Source organism: Panthera leo, chromosome F3 (assembly GCF_018350215.1).
Source record: "Panthera leo isolate Ple1 chromosome F3, P.leo_Ple1_pat1.1, whole genome shotgun sequence".
In the NCBI taxonomy this organism is placed as follows: Eukaryota; Metazoa; Chordata; class Mammalia; order Carnivora; family Felidae; genus Panthera; species Panthera leo.
The window spans coordinates 16,592,498-16,615,438 of NC_056696.1; the positions used below are offsets into that span (position 1 = coordinate 16,592,498).

General features: G+C 39.2%; 1 protein-coding gene across 2 annotated transcripts in view; it reads left to right on the forward strand.

Moving 5' to 3' along the window:
• Positions 1-317: 317 nt before the first annotated feature.
• The window catches only part of RABGAP1L (RAB GTPase activating protein 1 like), a 755,410-nt gene continuing 732,786 nt past the window's right edge, over positions 318-22,941 (forward strand). For both annotated transcript variants that reach the window (XM_042925081.1, XM_042925083.1), the window contains exon 1: positions 318-499. The gene's annotated coding sequence lies outside the window, so the exon portion shown is untranslated. The remainder of the gene's footprint in view (positions 500-22,941) is intronic.

The window sequence follows — 22,941 nt, forward strand, 5'->3', positions numbered from 1 at the left end:
GGCCCGGGGACGCCCCTCAACGCGCTCGAACCGGCTGGCCCCAAGGGCGCGGTTACCTCCCCGGAGGGTTCTAACGCCAGGCGAGGGCCTCCCGCCCTTTTCCGGGTCCCTATTCTTACTACCCAGGTTCTATCAGGTCTTCGCTCCCCCGCCCCCAGCCCAACCTCCGCCAGGCAGGGACGTGTACGCGCGTGCGCGCCGCCCCCGAGGGCAGAGAAGGCGCCTCCGCTCTCAGGAGCGCGCACGCCGCGCCGAGGGGCCCTGACGCGCGCGCTCCCGGCCCGCCTCCTCCTCGGCCCGCCCCCTCCCTCGCCTCTTCCTGCCGGGCGGTCCCCCTCTCCCCCCCTCTTCGCTCCCTCCGCCTTGCTCCCTCCGCCCTCCCAGGGCTCTGGCGGCCGCGGAGTGAACGGGACGGGCCCGGCCGCAGAGCGCGGAGCGGCGGGTGGGACGTGGGCGCCTGGCAGAGTTGTTCCGGCCCTGCCCGCGGAGACGTGAGGAGGTGAGGCGAGGGCGGCCTCCTAGGGGCGGGTTGGCGGCCGGGCGGCAAGGAGCCGCGGGCCGGGCCGGGGGTGTTGGCGCCGGGGCTGAGTCGTGGGAGGGTCGGTGTGGGGGCCGGGCCGAGCACGGGATGCGAGAGGACTGCGGGGAGGAGGGCACCGGGGCTCCGGGACTGTCGGTCGCTTCCTGGACCCCACAGCTCTGCCTGCTGGTCGCTTCTCCCGGCCCGGGCGGAGTCGGGGCGCCCCTCACCTGGGGACGGGGTGGGGACTTGGGCGCTCGCCCCCAGCTGTGCCCTCCTGACAGTGCCGCCGCCTCCGCCGCTGCGCCTTGCCTGCCGCCTGGCTCGAGGTCCCTGCAGCCCCGCGTCCGGGGGGCGTGTGGTTGGGGTATTTGCTTACCCACACAGGCTTCTGTTCGTGACCGCTTTCGCCCTCGCGCTCCCCCTGCCTCCGCCCGGCACTTTGCTCCGCTCTTGCTGTTGATGCTTGTGGTTTTGCAGTCTGGGAGGGGCTGCGTCCTGGGCAGATCTCTACCTGCAAGGAATGCCCCGCTTCAGAGTTGACCTCCTGGCCGCGAAAGTCCTCCGTCCAGGTGTGGGTGCTTAGTGTCCTGATAACTGAGTCAAAGTTTCTGAGACTGGTCTAGTACTTTGCACGGGTCGCCAACGGTGCAGGGCTGGGCAGTGCGTCAGCATGTGGAAAGGGGCTACCAGCCAGCAGAAGGTGGCCGAGTGCTAGAGGACTGGACTGACAGGGTTTGTTTCTGACCCTGGGGCAGTGCGTCCAGGTGCTTGTGTATTCTCCTTGTAGCTCTCACGATTATCTTAGAAAATGTACCAAAACGTAGGTGGTCACTTGCAGAGTTGAGGGTTTCCTGCAAGTGAGGAGAAGAGCCAACCTCATTATGCTAATTAGTGGTAAGGAGAACTTTTGCTTGCTGGAGAGATTTCAGCGGTGACTGGAAACTGATTTCAAGGCCTGCATTTTAGTACTGGAAGGTTTAGGGATTTTTAATACACTTAAATTTTTTTGTACTTGGTGGGAGGTAGGTGGTTGCTTGTTACAGTTCTGAAAACACAATTTCAAGAAAACATTCTGACTTTTCTTATAGCAGTGTTTACATATGGCTTCTGTACTGTAGAATAGCCAATACTATGATGTCAGAAAATACAAAAATGAAGTTTGCTTGTGGTCAAATTGGAAGTGGATTTTGTCCATGGAAAATATTGGTCCACCAGCTGCTAGCACTGGAAAACTGGCCTATGATTCATTATCTCAAGAAAGAGCCCCATGTGAAACACAATGAAATTGCAAAGGAGCAAGACCAGATGAATTTCATCCGTTTGTATTTAAATGCTCACCTGTTTGGTGAGTTAGTTGAGACTGTGAGTTAGACTGGTGTGTATATTAATTCAAAATGTGCTCTGATATTATGTATTAATAAGTCATCTTGGGAGAAGTGGATGTAGTTGGGCAATGCTGATATGAGAACATGTTATGTAGCCTACATTATATTCTAGAAAGCTGGAAACAAGGTAGTAGATCCCAGTACTATTGGGACATGTGGTGAATAAACCACCCAGCATAAAAAGGTGTGACAATACATGTGTGAAGTTGTTGTTGTTGTTTTTTGGCCTGAGTTATTTGATAGGAACTTTAATATACAGTATTATGGTTTTGCTATTCTGAGAGTTTTTGTTCCTTTTGTTACTGTTTCATGATTTAGATAGTTTTCTTTTCACTCTAGTAGTTATTATACTATTTTTTGAATGAAACAATTTTATAAGGCATATGAAAAAAGTTTTCATGTTTATCAGCTTACCAGCGTAAAATTTGTGACTTGTAAAAAGTTGTAATTAAAAAATTTTTCTTTGCTTTAACCCAGATTTCAACTCAATTCTATATTTATTTGAACTCAGATGATACAGAATTAAAGCCGAAAGTCCTTTCATCCATTCTTAATGGAATAGTTAAAGAAGGAATTCTGTTGTGCCAAGCAAAAATATTATGAGTGGGAGACAGCCAAGCTTCAAGAGATTAACTTTGAAGACAGTAGTAGCTAACTAGCAAAAATTTCTTGCGTTGAGGGTATAGAACTGGATCTGTGTTCCATCCTACCATTGTCTTGAAGAGGTGTGGGGATGATTATGGCTAGAAAGAGGGTGTTTAGAGAATAAAGTAGAAACTGTAGTCTGTGGGATTCCCAGGCACAGAGCGTTTTTTGTTTTGTTTTTGTTTTTGCTATGTCTCACAAGTTTTAATGAGTTAGGGCACATATATAGCTCTTGCCTTGTAGGAATAGGTCAGCCACCGGGTCTGAGTCTGACCAGCAGAAAAAGCTGTTCCAGCCTCTGGTACTGCAAAAGTAGCTCAGGAACTTCTTATGAAGATAGTCTTATGAGCATTTGCCATGACTAACAGTGGAGGCAGAGAAAGTACTGACTTGAGCCTGAGTTATGGTAAAACATACTCACATTTTGGAGGAGAGATTTAATACTGTGAACATGGAAGAAGGCCTTTCTTGACTTGTGCCTTTTCAGAGTGGTGAATAATTTTCACTTTGGTCAGTATTTGAGATTGGGTATAAATACATGAACGTCAGTGAACCCCTAATAAGGAAGAGTTCATGGAATTTAGCAGAACTTGTATCTCAACATTCAACTTTTCATATTTCATTTACTTTCCATATTCACTCATTCAACAGGTAGGATGCCATAATTGTTTGAGGATAGCACGTTTGTGCTCATGCTGACTCCTTTTTGTCACATTTTGGTACTTTTTGGTGTAATTTTTGGGGATTTTCCATGGAAGCTTCTAGGCATATAGTTGATGTGGAGTTAGATTTGGGCTAAGATTATTTGAAATTCTGAGCCTTCTTGTTTTCCAAATAGCTTTAAAAATAGAAAACACAATTCTTTATAAACACTCATGAAAAATCTGGTTACAGACTGTGTTGTCTAGAACAGCCAAGAATATATTCAAGAAACTTCCCCTCTCCTTACCTAGTTTAGTAAGCTTAAATAAGAAATAAAGTTTTTTTTTTTCAATAAAAGCCTATTTTCCCAGAGTATCAAGTCTAACAACTGTTGGATGTTCTGTTTTGTTTTGTTTTTTTTTTCCCCTCCTTGCCTGTTCTAAATTCAACAAGTACATGTCTTTAGTCCATGGCAAAAACTTAATTCTAGTAGGGAATTCTCAGAAATGGGAGGTCTTGTTTGGGGATGCAAGCTTGTGCTGGAGAATTTGGCTGGAAAACATCAGATATAGAAATTAACTTTTTTATAGCACTGTTTTTTTCTGTACCTAGGGTTTTTTTCTGTACCTAGTGGAGTGGGGGCATGGGCACAAATGTCACAATTACTTGGATTTTTTTTTTCATATTATGTATTTTCTCTTCCTCTCCTCCTCTCTCCCCTAACCCTTTGCTAAATGAACCACTGTTACTAGTAGGAGTGTGTTTCGTCCCTAAGGTGTGTGGGGCTGAACAAAGGCTGAGAACCTTGGCCCTTTGCTGATACTTCCTAAGCCAAATTTCCACTCCCTGTAAGTTGCCTTCTGTTGATATCAATAGGGATCTCTGTAACTCTCATTTCTGAGGAGAAATACATTTTGGTGGTAAAGAGATTATGTATATAACCAAACTCAGAGTAAGATTTATTGCATTGTGGAGGACACATGGAAGACACTAGGAGATTGTTCAGCTGCACATTTATGAAACTGTTTTGACTGGGACTTACAATAAGAAACACGTTTTATACCTTAACACTCCCCCACCCACCCCATGTGCGTGTGTACAAAGTTGAAAATTTGGCAAAACTATACTTATCTTTTCAGGACCTTGCTGGAACTGGCTCATTGTACTGGCTTGTAGAAGCAGTGTGCCTTTGTCTTCCTCCCTTGCTCCATGTTCAGTGACATGAGCTTGAAATTGGCCGTGGTGTGAGAGCATGTAGAAGTATATAGTTCAGGGCCTTTTTCTCCGCTTCGTATAGCCAGTTGTTAAACATTTTCTGCGCACTACTGCCTACAACACACTTTGATATTTTCTATTACACTTCATTTATTTAAAAAAATGCTGGGTTTGGACTCCCAAATTGATTTTATAGCCAGCTAATGATAGATAACAGTCTATATTTAAAAACTGGTTTGGTCCACCCTCTCCTCTTTGCAGGTGAACATACCAAAATGTTGAAGTTCAAGGTCAGATGGCTAGTTACTAGTAAAGCTGGGTCTCCAGAATCCTAATAATCTGGCCTTGTTTCTAGTGGACTTCTCTACTTACCCAAGCCATTTATGTAGCTCAGTTGAAGTGCTTACTATGTGCAACACATTGGTTAAGCAGTTGGAATAGAGTTTGAATAAGGCATGGACTTTGACCCTAAGGCCTTTATGTTTATGTAGGGATTAGATATGGAAACAAAGCTACTATAAGGCAGAAAGTAATGTGTGGTAAAGAAATAAAGATAAGGCACTCTAAGAATTTAGAGACAGGAGGGGGAGATTACTTTTGGTTGTAAGGATAAGGGAAGAGGTGACATTTTAACCGTGCTTTGAAGAATAGGTAGGATTTGGACATGTGGAAATAGGACAAATAGTATGTAAAGAAAGGCCTTTCTATACCAGGGGCCAAGGGTAATCAAAGATCAAGAGGGAAAGGACTAAGCAAGAAAGAGCATCAGATGGTGAAGAGCCTTGAATGCCAGTTTTCCTTTCTGCTTTTCAGTTTATCTTTCCTTTTTGACTCTGGAGTCATCTAGTAGTACTTCTTAACATTAGGCTTTATATATATGCCTTGCTCCTGATTAGAATATGACCCAGAGAACACTTGAGTATTCTTACAGTAAAAGCTGAAGGGAAAAATTATTAGTGTTAAGGAAGCAACCTTGTGTTTTCCAACCCTAAAACTATTGGAAAGTAAGGGAAAATATTTTCTTTGTGAGGAGATACTATTATTTTTTGCTTTGCCAGATAGCATCAAATTGGCTGTAGTAGAGGAGGGAGCAGTTTTGAAAGTATTTTCAAAGTGCCTTTAAAATGTGATTTCAGAATGGATGGATCTTAGTTTTCGGAGGCAGATCTGGTTCAGGGAGAAAGGTAGTCTTTACAGATCCATGACTGGGCTGACTAGCTTTCAGAATTTAGGGCATCAAGGCAAAGTATTTTATATGACATCCAGATGTGAGGGATTGATAGATTTTTATTTTTATTTATTTATTTTTTTACTCAAAGAATTTCAGCATTTATGCTATTTGACAGGCTGTATGACTGAGGATGTTTTGAAGTCCTGGATGGACCTTGCCTTGTTCCACAGGTGAATTAGATGGCTAGAAATGAACATAAGTGACAGTAAGGTATGTCTGTTAATCAGATTGACTGGTGATAGCTCTCAAGCTTTTCTGTCTTCAGATGATTTCACACTTTACTGCTTCTAAGTAAGATGATGCACAGTCAATTTGAAGAAGCTTTAGTTCTTTTTGACCTCCCAGTTCTGTAAAGGTAAAAGCCCTTTTAGAGTGTTGCCCAGGTAACAACAAATACACAGACTGGTAGAAGCATGTGGAAAATTTTGGTAATCTTGGTGATGAAGTTGCTACAGTAAATAACTGCTTAGTTGGTAGAAGCTGGGCTACTTCTGGATGGTTGACGAAGAATTTTTAGGATGAGCTTTTGTTCCAAAATAAATATGAATTGTGTCTTTGCCATTCTGTTTTCCTCATTTATTTAAGCTTCTGATACGTAAAGTTTGTCCTGTCATTTCAGAAGGTTTCAGCAGTTTCATATGAACTGCTTCACAGGATAGCACACCCCAAATAGCGTGATAAGAGTTCAGATGCAGCATGCCTCAGATACCTCACACCAGTTGAATGGAGTAGCTAATCGTGTCAGCACAGGGTTTTTTTTTTTTTTTTTTTAATTAATTTTTTTGAGATGTGTTAGGCTTCACAAATAGAGTTTATATGATATTGATGTCTTTAAGCTGTGTGTTTTCTACAGATATTCACATATGCAAAAATGTGTATTATGTATGTATACAGACATGCACACCACCCACTAATTGTTGGTATTTGTATTGAGAGTATGGTCTACCTGGCAAATGCCTAAGAACAAGTGGTCATACTCTTTGAAGGCTATCATGTGAAACAGTGACAAATATGACTGTAATGCAAACCCAAAGGGACTTTTTGCATGCCAAATTTCCAGGAAAGGAGCACATTTAAAAAGGCAAGTGTAGGACACATTCATGTATCAGTGAAGGATTTCTCAACTTTTCCTCTACCCCACATATACACCCATATTCTGTCCTATTTTTTAGTAGTAAGCAAAATCGCAAGACTTCAAAATCAGACTTCCACCACAGGGGATGCAAAGAACAAACACTATTTTTAGAAAAACTACAGACCTGTGGTTTTCACTTTTGCAGATTTAAGAGATATATAATACTAGTTTTTGATAAACCATACAGAATATTTATTCTGTGCTTCAAGATGTATTCATTTTGAGGTCCTATGCTAACAGCATTGAACAAATGCAAATCGCTAGTGGTTAATCAGGAATTTCCTTGAGTAGTTTCTCTGTGTAGTAAATTTATCTTGGTATGACATTTTAAATAGATATATTTTAATTTAGTGAAAAGTCAACCACTGAAGGGAACCTATATATATACTGGCAGACAATATGGTTTCTTAGGGTTTTGTTTTTTTCCTTAGGGTGTTTTATAGTAATTTTGTTACTTTGGCTTCTGAGGCCATCAGACCTCATTCATTTATTATTTCCACCAAGCTCTTCCCTCATGAACTGTATTCTTTCATGTTATTTAAAAAAAAATTTTTTTTTAAACGTTTATTTATTTTTGAGACAGAGAGAGACAGAGCATGAACAGGGGAGGGGCAGAGAGGGAGGGAGACACAGGATCTGAAACAGGCTCCAGGCTCTGAGCTGTCAGCACAGAGCCTGACGCGGGGCTCGAACTCACAGACTGTGAGATCATGACCTGAGCCGAAGTCGGAAGCTTAACCGACTGAGCCACCCAGGCGCCCCTTAAAAAATTTTTAAGTTTATTTACTTATTTATTTTGAGAGAGAGAGGGCAAGTGGGAGTTGCAGACACAGACGGGAAGAGAGAATCCCAAGCAGGCTCTGCACTGTCAGCTCAGTGGGGCTTGAATTCGTGAGCTGTGAGATCATGACCTGAGCCGTTGGACGCTTAACCGACTGAGCCACCCAGGTGCCCCAAGTTGGTACTGAATTGCAATTGTCTCGTTTCCTCTATCCATTTTTTCCCTCAGTATTCTAGAATATTATTATTCTTCTTCAAATCCTAGGACTGTCTGTTTACCTATACTAGCAAACTGTAACATTTTTATGCATGAGTTATGTTACTTAATTTTTCGTGAATGAGTCTAGGCCTCAAGTTTTTTTTTTCTTTTTAATTCTGAAATGCATTTTATATTGTCTACATTGTGAGTAGTTTTGATGGATGAAACAGGTTTCTACAGTTGGTTTCACAAACAATAAAATAGCAATCTCTACCATTTGAAGATACCAGATACAGTTTTTAAAAGGTAATTTAACAATAGGTTAGAGAAACCAGTTTGTTTAGCAATTAATGTGATACTTGCCATTTTGCATAAAAATTTCATTGCATGCTAATCATAGTGAAACTTTATTATATTACACAGAGGAGAATTTACTTTTTTTTTTTTTACTTTTTTTTTTTAACGTTTTATTTATTTTTGAGACAGAGAGAGACAGAGCATGAACGGGGGAGGGGCAGAGAGAGAGGGAGTCACAGAATCGGAAGCAGGCTCCAGGCTCTGAGCCATCAGCCCAGAGCCTGACGCGGGGCTCGAACTCACGGACCGTGAGATCGTGACCTGAGCTGAAGTTGGACGCTTAACCGACTGAGCCACCCAGGCGGCCCGAGAATTTACTTTTTAAAATAGAGGGCTTTAGTGATTTTTGCATTTTGGAGAATTTCATTTGGAAGAGGATAATAATAGATTTTAAAAATTTTGGTTGGGCTGGGGTATGAATATGGGCAAAAATAATCATTAAACTGCAAATAGCTAAAATCATTTTTTGATTTTATGGAAGACAAGGTATGTAGAACACATGACCTTAATTCTTGATCTACTGCTATTGTGAAATTCAGAGAGAAAAAGTTATTTACCAAAAAAGTGATTTCTTTATTGAGTAATAATGAACTAACATTGAGGGTTTAATGGATTACTTATATAAGATACTGTGCATTCTCTAGTTAATCTTGACAATAACAGTGTGGGGTAGGAGTTAGTATAATATTATTCCCAGTTTGTGGATGAGGAAATGGTGAAGGTCAGTAACTTGCTTAAAATCATCCTTCTCACAAGTGGATGATTGCTCCTAAATCTGCCTCATTGTGACGCTCAACTAGTATCGATGATTCTTTAAATGGGGTGATGATACTTATCTTGCCTATTTCATAGGGTGGTTATGAGAATAAAAATAAGGTTTACAAAAGAACACCTGTAAATATGTCTGGTGTTTTCATCTTACTGGATAATTAGTAAAAAATGCTTGCTAATTTTGAGAGAGAGGGGTGCAGAGAGAGCAGTGAGAGAATCCCAAGCAGGCTCTGCACTGTCAGCATAGAGCCTGATGTGCGGCTCGAACTCATGAGCGCATGAGGTAATGACTTGAGCTGAAATGAAGAGTCAGATGCTTAACTGACCGAGCCACCCAGGTGCCCCATTTACTTTTGAGGAGCCAAAGAAATCTTGGAAATAGATAAACACTTAAATTACTTTCTGATTACTAAAATGAGTTGAACCATAAAATAAGTTGAACACATGAATATTTGAAAGGCTGTTTGCACAGAAGACCTATTTTGTGTGGGTCCACAGGATCAGTCAATGAAAGATGAAGGAAAAAATATAGGGGTTTATTGAATAACAAGTGGATTGGATGATCTTTAGCAAATTGAATTTTTTCTGCAATGAGGAGGAGTGTATTAAATAACATGAGGTAACTTCTAAGACCCTTCCAACATTAAGAATATATGAGTCCTGTAATGGGTGACTTTTATTCTTTATTCTTCTAACAACTTGAAGTAGCTAGATACAGCCAAGATAACTTTTAGCTTGGATCATCAACAGTCACCATTCTTTAATGTCAATTTTTTGCACTTAGGCTGAGCAGAAGTATGTAGTTGCCTGGGAAAAATGTAGTTATGTATTTTTGTCTTTTTCCCTCTAAGATAAAAAGGTATTTTTCATGGTGAGGTGGGTAAAAGAGTTTAATAGTATATTGTCACATGCTTGTATTTAATACTTTTAATATTACTTTCCCTTAAATTTAGATTTCCCGAATGTGTATTTGGGAGAAGAAAGGTAATGTCATCATAGGTATGAAAGGTCATTTTTATTATATGGAATGTTATGGCTTTATGGCCATAAATTCAGTTTCATTCTCTGACATTGTTTTATTCAACAGCATTTATAAGGCAGAGTATGAATTCTGTGCATAAAAAGCACAGGTAAGAGACTGTTAGTTAAGCTGACAGTCATATTGGAGAAACATCAAAACAGTGGCGTTTAACGAGGACGGGGCAGCATAGGATGTGTCTTACAGGAAAGCTTCAGAGTGTTATGTACCCTGGCCTAGGATTTCAGGTAAGGCTGCCTGAAATATCTGAGTTGAGCTTGAAAGAAGGCATGACTTATTTTATTTATTTATTTATTCATTCATTCATTCATTCATTTTTTTAAATGAGAGAGATCTTTTATTTTTTTAAAGTTTATTTATTTAAAGAAAGAGCATGTGCGGTGGAGGGGCAGAGAGAGAGGGAGAGAGAGAATCCCAAGCAGGCTCTTTTCTGTCAGTGTGGAGCCTGATGCAGGGCTTGAACTCTCAAATTGTGAGATCATGACCTGAGCCAAAACCAAGAGTCAGTTGCTTAACTGACTGAGCCATCCAGGCGCACTGAGAGAGACATTTTAGATAGAGGTATGAAGATTTGAAATCGTAACTCTTTACCTATGTAGACCCTGTGTAGGCAGCTCCTCATTTCTCTGAATTTTGCAAAAACCCCAGAGTAGATGTCATTTTTATAATTAATTCTTTATAAATCTTTTTATTTATCACTGATAACTTATTTTTTATGTTAAATATGCTTGTTTCTAAGGTAGCAGATTAGAAGGAGGAATAATTTAGAAGAGGTGAGATGTTGTCGTAAGCATACATACTGATAACAGGACAGTGAGATTGCTGACATGATAGCAGTGCAGAATAGAAAAACTATATACAAAAAAAACGAATCTAAAAACTGTAGATAGTTGCGCTCTCTTTCTCTCTCTTAAAAATAAACATTAAAAAAATTAAACAAAAATAAAGGGGTGCCTGAGTGGCTCAGTCAGTTAAGTGTTCGACTTCGGCTCAGGTCATGATCTCACTGCTTGTGAGTTCAAGCCCCGCATTGGGCTGTGTGCTGACAGCTCAGAGCCTGGAGCTTCCTTCAGATTCTGTGTCTCCCTCTCTTTCTGCCCGTCCCCTGCTTGTGCTCTTTCTCTCTTTCTCTCTTTCAAAAATAAACAAACATTAAAAAAAATTTTTAAAAACTATAGATAGTATAAGGAAAACAGCCTTGCACAACCTAATTAGCTTTAAGGTATCCATTGTATTTCTAATAGTATAGAGTAATAATCAAAATTTGTCAGGTTCTCACTTACCAAGAGATGGTTAACTATATGGTCTGTATAGTACATTTATGAAGGCATTAAGGTATTTATCATAGGAAGTTGTTTTATATGGAATATAGTTGAGTGTTGAACAATGTGGTTTTGAGTTGCACAGGTCTACTTATAGCAGATTTTTTACTGTAAGTGTAAATGCTGTAAATGTATTTTCTCTTATGATTTTCCTTCTTTTTTATTTTTAATATTTATTTTATTTTTGAGAGAGAAAGAGTGCAAGTCGGGGAGGGGCAGAGAGAGGAAAGACAGAGGATCCGAAGCTCTGTGCTCTGTGCTAAGGAGTGAGCCTGATGTGGAGCTTGAACTCACGAACCCTGAGATCATGACCTGAGCTGAAGTTGGACTGAGCCACCCAGGCGCGCCCTCCCCACCTCCGCCTTATGATTTTCTTAATAACATTTTCTTTTCTCTAGCTTACTTTATTGTAAAAATACAGTATATAATACATATGACATGTCAAATATGTGTTGATTACATTATCAGTAAGGCTTCTAGTCAACAATAGGCTATTTGTTTTTCATTTTAAACAACTTTTATTTAAAGTTGTCAATTGTTGGGGCACCTGGGTGGCTCAGTCGGTTAAGCGTCCGACTTCGGCTCAGGTCATGATCTCACGGTCCATGAGTTTGAGCCCTGCGTTGGGCTCTGTGCTAACAGCTCAGATCCTGGAGCCTGCTTCGGATTCTGTGTCTCTCTCTCTCTGACCCTCCCCCATTCATGCTCTGTCTCTCTCTGTCTCAAAAATAAATAAACACTTAAAGAAAAATTAAAAAAAAATAAAGTTGTCAATTGTTTTTTCCTTCTTTTTTTATTTTTAACAATAGGCTATTAAAGTTTTGGTGGGAGTCAAAAGTCATATGTGAATTTTTGACTGCAAGGGGGTCAGTGCCCTTAACCCTTCCCTTGTTTAAAGGTCAACTGTAGTGTGAAAACCAGAGGGTTGGGGCACCTGGGTGGCTCAGTAGGTTAAGTGTTGGACTTGGGCTCAGGTCATGATCTCACACTTTGTGAGTTCAAGCCCTGCATTGGGCTCTGTGCAGACAGTGTGGAGCCTGCTTCGGATTTTGTGTCTCCCTCTCTCTCTGCCCCTCCCTTGCTTGCTCTCTCTCTCTCTCTCTCTTTCAAAATAAATAAACATTAAAAAAAATTTAAAAAAAGGAAACCAGAGGGTAAACTCTTCAGTTATCAAATTGCTGATCCAGAATGATTGATTTCCAAAGGGCTTTGAATAACCGTGGAGTTTTCTTCTTATATATGACACACAGAGACCTGCAGAGTTTACAAAATACTAGACAAAGTTCAGCAAAGTATTTTCCATGTAACATTGGTTAGAAATTATTTGCTTATAAGGTATCAGAGTTAGGCTTCTTGACCATTTGAGTACCAGGTGTTTTTAAAGAGTGTGGATTAGATCTCTTTGCTCTTCTGGATGGCTTGTAGTTGTGGTCTTAGCATAGATACCATGATCTGGAAAGCCTTCACTGAAACCGTAGACTATTATACGTGTTTTCAGAGCATTCTGTTTTCTTCCCTGTTGTGATACTAACACATTGTATTGTAACTTACCTGTTTCTGCATTAGACTATGGTATAGGCTTAAAGAAAACATTTTTTTTTTTAAACGTTTATTTATTTTTGAGAGAAGGAGACAGGGCATGAGCAGGAGAGGGACAGAGAGAAACACAGAATCCCAAGCAGGCTCCAGACTCTGAGCTGTCAGCATAGAGCCCCACACTGGTCTCGAATCCACGAACTGTGAGATCATGACCTGAGCTGAAGTTGGATGCTTAACCAACTGAGCCACCCCTCAGTAACACTTTTTAAGTGAATTTGTAAACTATGTTAGAACTGAACTGGGTCTGTCATTAACCTTATTAAATGAAAATCTCTTCAAATGAATAATAACTAGTTTATAAAAATACAGCCTTTGAGCTAGATGGCAGTAAATTATTTAGTTTCCAAATTGGATTACCAACCAGAAAAACTTTAGCCCTTGTCAAGATTGTAATTGTTATGATGTCTGTGTGTTTAAAGTAGATGGAAAAGATTGTAGAGTTTCTTTTCCTGGACTTGCTGCTTTCTGACCTTGTTCATTTGTGTTGGTGGTTATGCCTCATATCGCCATCATCTTACTTTATGATGGGATTGTTATTGATCTCTTGGGGAATAAAGGATCCTGAATCTGACAGACTTACTAGCTGTGGAACTTTGGATAAATAACCTTACTTCTGGGTTTATGTATCTGTAAAATGAAAGTAATAATAGCTCATGATTCTATGAAATTTAAGAAATAAAATAGGTGTATAGAAAGTGTATAGAGTGCCTGGTGTATAGAAAGGGCTCTATACATGATAGGTATTATTGGCTCTGTTACCGAGCCAGAATCCTCAGTATGCCTTACTTTTAGTAACTTTAATTGACAACAGCAAACCAAAAAATAGGGGGAGTGAGGTGCACCTGGATGGCTCAGTTGGTAGAGCATGCAACTCTTGATCTCAGGGTTGTGAGTTTGAACCCCATGTTGGGCATAGAGATCATTTAAAAAATGAATGAAGATTAAAAAATAGGGGGAGGGATACTTGGATGATCTGGGGAATGAGAGAAGAAATTTTATCCCAGTGATCTTGACCTCACACAGAAAACATGGATGGGGAGGGCCTGTGGCTTTATGTGAAGGCTTAGGGTAGAACCAGATTGATCAGATGTGGCATAACATTTATATTCTGGCTTAAAATCTCATAAAGCAGATGGGTGGCTTTTTGTTTGTTTTTATTTATTAAAAATGCTTATGATACTAAACTACTTACTTTATTAGGTAATTATTTTTCATTGAGCTGAGCCCAGTTTATTGAAGGCTTATGGATTGTTGAATTGTTCCTTTGTGATATTATGTTAAGATAATCCAAGAATGATATATTTTTTTTCCCCATCTTTTTCTCTTTTAATGCCATAAGCTGTTGAGATCTATACTGCTGCTACTGCCCGGAGGCGGGGGGGGGGGGGGGGGGGGGGGGCGGGGCTGCCATTTCCTTATATCTCTTCTGTTTGCAGGGCCCTATGGTGGTGTGGTGGTGCTGTGGGGAAATGTATAGAAGCACGAGGCGTAAACCATGTCTTTTAGGAACTTGACTGTAGTGGGGAAAGTAATATATACATGTATTAAAAATAACTGATTTTTAAAAAGATCAGAATTATTGGCTGAAACAACCATCTTATTCTCTGACCCCAATATCCCTAGCATCATTTAAGATCTATAGTTTTGCTGGAAAAAAGTCCTAAGGTGTTATATATGCTGGTGTCAAAAAGTAATAGGAAAGTTGAAAATGGAAGTTTCTGATTAATGTTAATTTTTAAATCTTGTTTCAAAATCTTCATTAGAATTATCTTGTCCTAATTCTTTCACTAATATCTTCTAAGGATTTAAAAAATTACCAATAAATCTTAAAATGTGCTTACTTTGTCACCTTCAAATGTGATCATTGAAATGTTGGTTAATTACTCTAAGTAGATGAAGTGAAATCATCATTAAGATATTTTCCTGTGATAATATTTTATCTCGATTTGTGTATCACTTGAAAAACAAGATTGTGCCATATTTATTATTGAATCTTTTTGTAATATCCTTTTTACTTAAATGGTCCGTGTTGTGATAAAAAAAAAGAAAAGCATTGCCAGGGTGGCTGGCTGGCTCAGTTGGTGGTGCGTGTGATTCTTGATCTCAGGGTTGTGAGTGTGAGCACCACATTGGGTGTGGGGATTAATTAAAAATAAAATCTTAAAGAAACAAAATGGAAAACATTGGTGCCTCCCCCACCTTTACTCCTTGCTGTACCTCGAGAAATGCTTGGATATAAGAGAATCTCTAATCAGAATGTTCTCTCCTTCTCTTTTTCTGTTCCTGTTTTCTTGTCATTCAGATCTCTGCTTTTAATTTTCTCCAAGCCTTTTCCAAACCACCCAATCTGAAGTGGTCCCTTGATCTAGGCATGCTCTGCCACGTTGTCCTCAAAATACTTATCCCTGTCATAGAAATGTCCTTCCTTCTTTCCTACCTTCCTTCCTTCCCACCCCTTCGTAGCATGTAAGCTTTTTGAGAGCAAGGACTTAACTTTTTCCTACTTTTGGTATCTCCTGAGCTTCTAATAAAGCACTCAATAAAATTTTGCTGATTGCAGAATGAAGCAGATATTCTTGCCCTTAACTAACTTTCAGACTTTCTTGAAAGTTGTTTGACTTTATTTTGCCTTGGTTTCTTCCTTTGCAAAATGGGTGGCGGGTGGGGGAGGAAAGATAAATTAGGTTATCTCAAAAATCCCTGACATTTAAAGTCCTCCTCTTAGCTTTTGAGCTTTGAGTTCTGTTCTAATGGTATAGATGAATTTGTGCTGAGTTACTTAATTACTTTCTTACCCTGTCTTCTATTGAAACCAGTCGTGCATATTTATATTTGCAGGATTACTGATAGTATTGGAAAATCAACTCTGATTGCAGAATCAAGTTCCTTTGTGTATCTGGATTATTAAAGAGATTAGATCTGCAACATGATTTCTGTTTCTGTAATCAAATTAAATAAGATAAGATTCTTTGGCATATCCAAGTATTGGGTTGAACTGATCTTTTTGGTATTTAAATCGGGAAATTTGAGTCAATTCAGCTTCTTAATTATTTTTAATCATGAAAGTTATTTACATGAAACTTGAGATAATATATGTATATACAATGAGAGTATATAACAAATGTTTGTACTAATTTCTGGAAGATGAGGATTGAAGAAATAAACTATAGTTTTTTGTTTGGTCCATGTGACTAGAATTTTAGACAGTTGACCCTTTCATTCTTCACTTGGGAAAGCTTTATTATTGTAAAGAACAAAAACATTTTTTGAAATGGGTAAAGGAAATGAGCAGTTGATAGCAGAGGAAATATAAGCAACTGGTGGAAGAATGTTAGATCTTATCAGTAACCAAAGAAAGTCTTATTAAAACAAAATGAAAGGCTATTTTATACCTATTTCAATTTTTTAAAGAACAGTAAAGGCTGTATGGAAGGCTGGTTAGATTTTAGTAAAGTGGGCATATTCAAATATTGCTAGTGAGTTGTAATTTAGCAATATGTATCTAGAATTGTTAGAGTGCTCATAACCTTTTACTAAACCTTTGATTTAGTAATTTCACTTCTGAGAATATTCTAAAGAAATAACTACAGAAAAAGAGGAAAGAGATAAAAAGGTGTTTGTAGGAGCACCTGGGTGGCTCAGTCAGTTAAGTATCCAACTTCAGCTCAGGTCATGATCTCAGGTCAGGGTTCGTTGGTTCAAGCCCCACATTGGGCTCTGTGCTGACAGCTCGGAGCCTGGAGTGTGCTTTGGATTCTCATTCTCAATCTCTCTGTCTCTGTCTGTCTGTCTCTCTCTCTCTCTCTCTCTCTGCCTCTCTCTCTCTCTCTGCCCCTTCCCCACTTGCATTCTCTCTCTCTCTCTCTCTCTCTCTCTCAAAAATAAACAAACATTAAAAAAAAAAAAACAAAGCAAAAAAAAAAAAAAAACCAACCCCAGGTGTTTGCAGAACATTCAGAGCAGCATTATTTATAGTAACAGCATACTGGAAGCAACTTAAAGTCTTCTATTGTAGGAAATTTATCATCCATCTATTCTGAGAACCATTATATAGCATGAAAATAATTACACTGACTGTTAACATAAGGAAATGCCTGTCTTTTAAGGAAGGGCGAGTATAAAATTTAATTAAGAAAAAGAGAATGCACTAAAATGCTAATTGTGTTAGTGTGATTGGATTATGGGATTTTTTTCCCTAAATGTAAGTAAACTTTATAATGAAAAAAGTATAAATAAGTCAGAGTTTGTCAGCTGTGATAATTTTGTTAGTATAACTAGGGTTGCCAGATTTAGCAAATAAAAATACATGTGATATTTGGGACATATTTATACTAAAAGTTATTGTTTATCTGAAATTCAAATTTTAATTGAGTGTCCTGTGTTTTATCTGACAACCCTAAGTGTAACATATTTTGGTGATAGTTGAATGTTATAAAGAAGTGTTGGGACCCTATGCTTCCCAAGTAATTATAACTATTGTTTTTAATTCATGTAACTTTTGTTTTCTAAACTAGCTGGGAGAATTACTCCTATGGGCTAGTTTTATTTCAGGACCAGCTTTTGAGTGATGCTTGAAGGAAATATGCTTCAGTATGTGGAAAAAGTGATTTAAAAATCTTGTTTAAAAAGACATGGTGATATTGGATGTTGTCTGTTTACCGTAGGTAGAATGAATTTGGAGAGAAGTAAGGTTGGAGATAGGGCCATTTAGAAAATGATTACAGTAATCCAGGTAAGTGATCTAGTGTGGAAGTAGTGAAGTTGGAGAGGAATAAGCAGGTTTAAGTTTTTGTGAAGTAAGATCAATAAGACTTTGAGATATATTAAATTTAGGGGTTAGAGAAGGAATCATTGGTTTTTGGCCTCTATCAGGAGAGATTAAAGGAGGAACAGAGTTTTGGGGAAAGAAAATATGAGCTCAAGTTTTCATGTCTATGCAGTAAATATTATAGATATCTATAGGCAGTATGACATATGGTTATAAAACTTGAGAGAGATGTTTGAGTTTGAAATGTGCTAATTGAGACTAAGTAGAATAGAAGAGACCCAGAATAGAATTTTGAGGAACTCCTTTTTAGAGATGGAAGAGAAATTTGTTAAAAAAAAAAAAAAAAAGATTGTTTCTAAAAACTTACATATTTTTATATGTAATTTATATATTTATATAATTAAATATTTATTAAATATTTAATTTATAATTTTATAATTTATTAGACAGATTAGACAGGACCACGTCTCTTTTGTTTACCTCCCTGTATACAGTACTTGGCACATACTAGGCACTCAACAAATAGTTGTTGAGTGTATAATTAAAGTTTTGTTTATCTTTGTATTCATTTTGTTCCTCATTTTAATGTCTTTTAGTTGGGAATCATTCTATTGTATGATCAGTTTTTCTCCATAAATCAGTTTCATACAGATAAGTTTTTAACTTTTCATTATAGAAAGTTTCAAATTTATAAGAAAGAGTAGTTTACTTAATATTCATGTAATCATCTACATTGAACAGTTTTTATTTGCCATCTTCATCTCTTTTTTTTTGGTAGGTCACTGCAAATTATAGAAGTTGATTTATTTTATACCTAAATATTTAAATGCATCTTTAAAAAATTAACATTTTCTGGGGCACCGGGAGGGCTCAGTCTGTTAAGCGTCTGACTTCAGCTCAGGTCATGATCTCACGGTTTGTGGGTTTGAGCCCTGCTTTGGGCTCTGTGCTGACAGGTTGGAGCCTGGAGCCTGCTTCAGATTCTGTCTCTGTCTCTCTGCTCCTCCCCCACTCATACTCTGTCTCTCTCTCAAATAAACATTAAAAAAACCCCATTTTCTTACATAACTATAATCACATTCTCACATTCTCACATTCTCACACCTAACTAACAATTCCTTAGATCGTAAAAAGCCAAGCCCGTATCAACATTTTGCTACCTGTACCTGAAATGTCTGTATTAGTTTACTAGGGCTGCTATGACAAAAAACCAACAGACTGGCAGCTTAAACAGCAGAAAATTTTTTTCACAGATCTGGAAACTGTAAGTCCAGGATCAAGGTGTTGGCAGATTTTATTTCATCTGAGGACTCTCTCCTTCCTTGGCTTATTGATGACTACCTTCTCTCTGTGTCCTCACATGTTCTTTCCTTTGTGTGTACATCCCTGGTGTCTCTGTGTCTTCCTAGAAGGACACTAGTCAAAATGGATTAGGGCCCACCCTAATCGCCTCATTTTAACTTAATCACCTCTTTAAAGGTCCTACCTCCAAATATAGTCACATTCTGAGGTATTGGTGGTTAGGGCTTCAAGATATGAGAGAGAGAGATGTGGGGCTTGAACCCACCAACTGTGAGATCATGACCTGAGCTGAAGTCGGACACTTAACCAACTGAGCCACCCAGGTGCTCCTAAAAATATGTATTTTTAAGTGTATTTATTTTTGAGAGAGCAAGAGAGACAGACAGAAACAGGGGAGGAGCAGAGACAGAAGAAGAGAGAGAATCCCAAGCAAGCTCCATGCTGTCAGCGCAGAGCCCCCAATGAGGGGCTCGAACTCGGGAACCGTGAGGTCATGACCTGAGGTGAAATCGAGAGTCATTTGCTTAGCTGACTGAACCACCCAGGCACCCCTGAAAGTTTGTTTAAATTAAAGCATTTTGGGCACCAGTATTTATAGTTGTTGGTGTGTAGATCATAATACATTGTATTTGGAGGCACATGTCTGATTGTCCTCGTCTTAGTGATGCTGAGATTGATCACTGGGTAAAGTGGTGATAATCTCTAATTGTTCTGTTATAAAGCTCATTTTTTACCGTATAACCAACAAATTATTTGTGGTGTAATATTTTGACTCTAAATTTTATAGGTTTTTTTTTTTTTTTTTTTTTTTTTTTAAGTAGGCTCCATGCCCAACATGGGCTTGAATGCATGACCCTGAGGTCAAGAGTCTCAAGTCCACTGACAGAGCACTGGTGTTGTTATGAATAGTGAATATTTGTCTTTTTTTTTTTTCTTTTCAGCATTTGAACTCCTTCCTTGTGTTTGGCATATTCTCCCAATTTATGAGTCAGAGCTTTCACTAAAAGCTAAAAATGCTGGATGCTTTATTCCCAGCCCCCCCCCCACCCCCTTTTAAAGTTTATTTATTTTGAGAAGGAGGGAGGGGCAGAGAGAGAGAGGGGAGAGTGAGAATCCCAGGCAGGTTTTGCACTGTGTAGAGCCCAATGTGGGGCTTAAACTCATGAACCATGAGTTCATTGTCAGATGCTTAACCCACTGAGCCATCCAGGTGTGTCCGCCCCCCCCCCCCCCCACTGCCTTTTCATCTAGGGCATGGATACATACCTAGGTTCCATCAGTCAGATACATGTATATCTAAAATTGGAGGACCTCTTAGGGCTCATAGACTTCATTGAAATGTGATTTTAGTGAGAGGAGGGATTTGTTAATGCTCCCCTTTGTCCTGTGTTTGATGCCAGGGTCTGGGAAGTGTGGAGAAATCTGGAGATGCCTTAATCATTTAAGTCTAACTTCAGAGTCTACTGGTTAGGGACTGTTCAGGAGGTAAATACTCCACTTGAGATGGAGAAAATTGTATGCATCTTGCTTTGAGAATGACAGAAGTAAAGTACTTTGGAGGATAATTTTAAATTTTATTTCTTTTAGGTTTTACTTAAAATGACGTTTTTGTTTTATTTCAAGGAATGTAAAATTATACCTTCAAATAATTATTTCTCAAAGTTTTCTGCCTTTATTTTAAAATCCTGGGTAGCACATTGTAATACATTTAAAGTAAAAGTGAAATTCTACTTTCCCCCTATATTGTTCAATAAACACACACATTAAAAAAAAAAAGGGGGGGGCGCCTGGGTGGCTCAGTCGGTTGAGCGTCCGACTTCGGCTCAGGTCACGATCTCACGGTCTGTGAGTTCGAGCCCCGCGTCGGGCTCTGGGCTGACGGCTCAGAGCCTGGAGCCTGCTTCCGATTCTGTGTCTCCCTCTCTCTGACCCTCCCCCGTTCATGCTCTGTCTCTCTCTGTCTCAAAAATAAATAAACTTAAAAAAAAAAATTAAAATAAAAAAGAAATGAACTTATAATAGACATAGTATATTTTGAATACCTTACTGTGACAATTCTGTGCCAGCTTAATACCGTGGAACTTATTGAACTATTTTCTTTTTTTTTTTTATTTAAAAATTTTTTTTTAACGTTTATTTATTTTTGAGACAGAGACAGAGCATGAACAGGGGAGGGGCAGAGAGAGAGGGAGACACAGAATCTGAAACGGGCTCCAGGCTCTGAGCTGTCAGCACAGAGCCCGACTCGGGGCTCGAACTCACGGACCACGAGATCATGACCTGAGCTGAAGTCGGACGCTTAACCGACTGAGCCACCCAGGCGTCCCCAAGAACTATTTTCTTATTAGATATTTAGATTGCCTGCCCCTTCACCCTCCCCCCCCCCCCCCAGGCCCCCGGGGCCAGTTGAAAACAATGCTAATATGTGTGCCTTTGTATTTTCACATATTATTGGGTATTTATTTGTGACAGATTTTTGTGGATGGATCACTGGATTGTTATGTACATTTTCTTTAAAATTTGGCTTAAAATTAAAAAATTCTGATAGAGTTAAATGTTGGCTTCTAGCCTTTTTTGGACATTAATGTTCGGACTCATTTGGTAGAGATGAAAGGTGTTCCATTGAACAGTGGAATAGAATATTGTAGGTTGAAACTTCCAAGGACATTCTCAGCATACTTGAGTTTCAGGTAGAAGATGAAGACACAAAAATTGTTAATCTCACAAAATAAGAGCTAATCCTCACTTTTTCATTTTGATGAAAAATTAAGTAGAAATAATATTTGAAAGATTTGGTGATGTTTTGGTAAGTAGTTATATGATTTTAAAAGCTTTCCAGTGAGAAATGTAATTATAGTCCATGTTTTGATTTAAAAAATAATGTAAGTGATAAAAATTTAAACAGTTCAGAATGTCTGTATCTTCTGCATAGACCTGTGTTCTCATTTCATTCCAACCTGTAGAAGAGCTAGTCAGCTCAGTTATTCAGAAGTTAATTTTCCAGTTTGTCATTTTCCATGTACTTTTTACTTTTATTCTCTATTTTTTTATTTGACCATTTTACTGTTCTAGTATGGACATAGAAAGGGAAAGGGAGGAGAGTGTGATCATGTCTGGTAGGTGATGGGTTAGTTAAAAAAAAGTTGATTAAACTAGGGAATCATGAAAAACCTAACGTATACACCTTAAACATGTTAACTTGAAATCTATATGTACCTTACCAAGATTTTAAATTTATTTTTATTTTATTTTTTAAAGTTCATTTAGTTAGAGAGAGGGAGGGGGAGAGAGAGAGGGAGACAGAGAATCCCAAACAGGCTCTGAGCCTGATGTGAGGTTCGAACTCACAAACCCGTGAGATCATGACCTGAGCCAAAATCAAGAGTCAGACACTTAACCAAGTGAGGCACCCAGGTGCCTCTTTTTATTTTAGAGAGAGAGTGAGCGGGTGAGGGGCAGAGGGGGAGAGAGGGACTCTTATGCAAGCTCCGTGCTCCGTGTGGAGCCTGACAAGGACTCAGTCACAGGACCTTGGGATCATGACCTGAGCTGAAATCAAGAGTTGGACACTCAGGTGACTGAACCACCCAGACACTCCCCCCCACTTTTTTTTTAAAAATTATTTTCCTTTCCAAGCTTTTGATGTAGGACCAAGGACTTCTGACATTCTAAATCTTGGTTTTTCTTACACACACCTCATCTATAATGCTTTATTTTAGGTTTTTTGGTGCACTTAGAATAAATCTTTAAGTTTTAACATGTGGGAGCGCCTGGTTGGCTCAGTCTGTTAAGCATCTGACTCTTGTTTTCAGTTCAGGTAATGATCTCACAGTTCGTGGGGTTGAGCCCTTGCGTGGGACTTTGCTAACAGTGTGGAGCCTGCTTGGGCTTCTCTGTCTCCCCCCACCCCCCCCCCCCGCCCCCCTTCTGTCGTTCCCCTGCTTGTGCACGCACGCTTTCTCTCTCTGTAAATAAATAAATAAACTTAAAAAAAAATCTTTAACATGTGCTACAAAACTACATGTCTC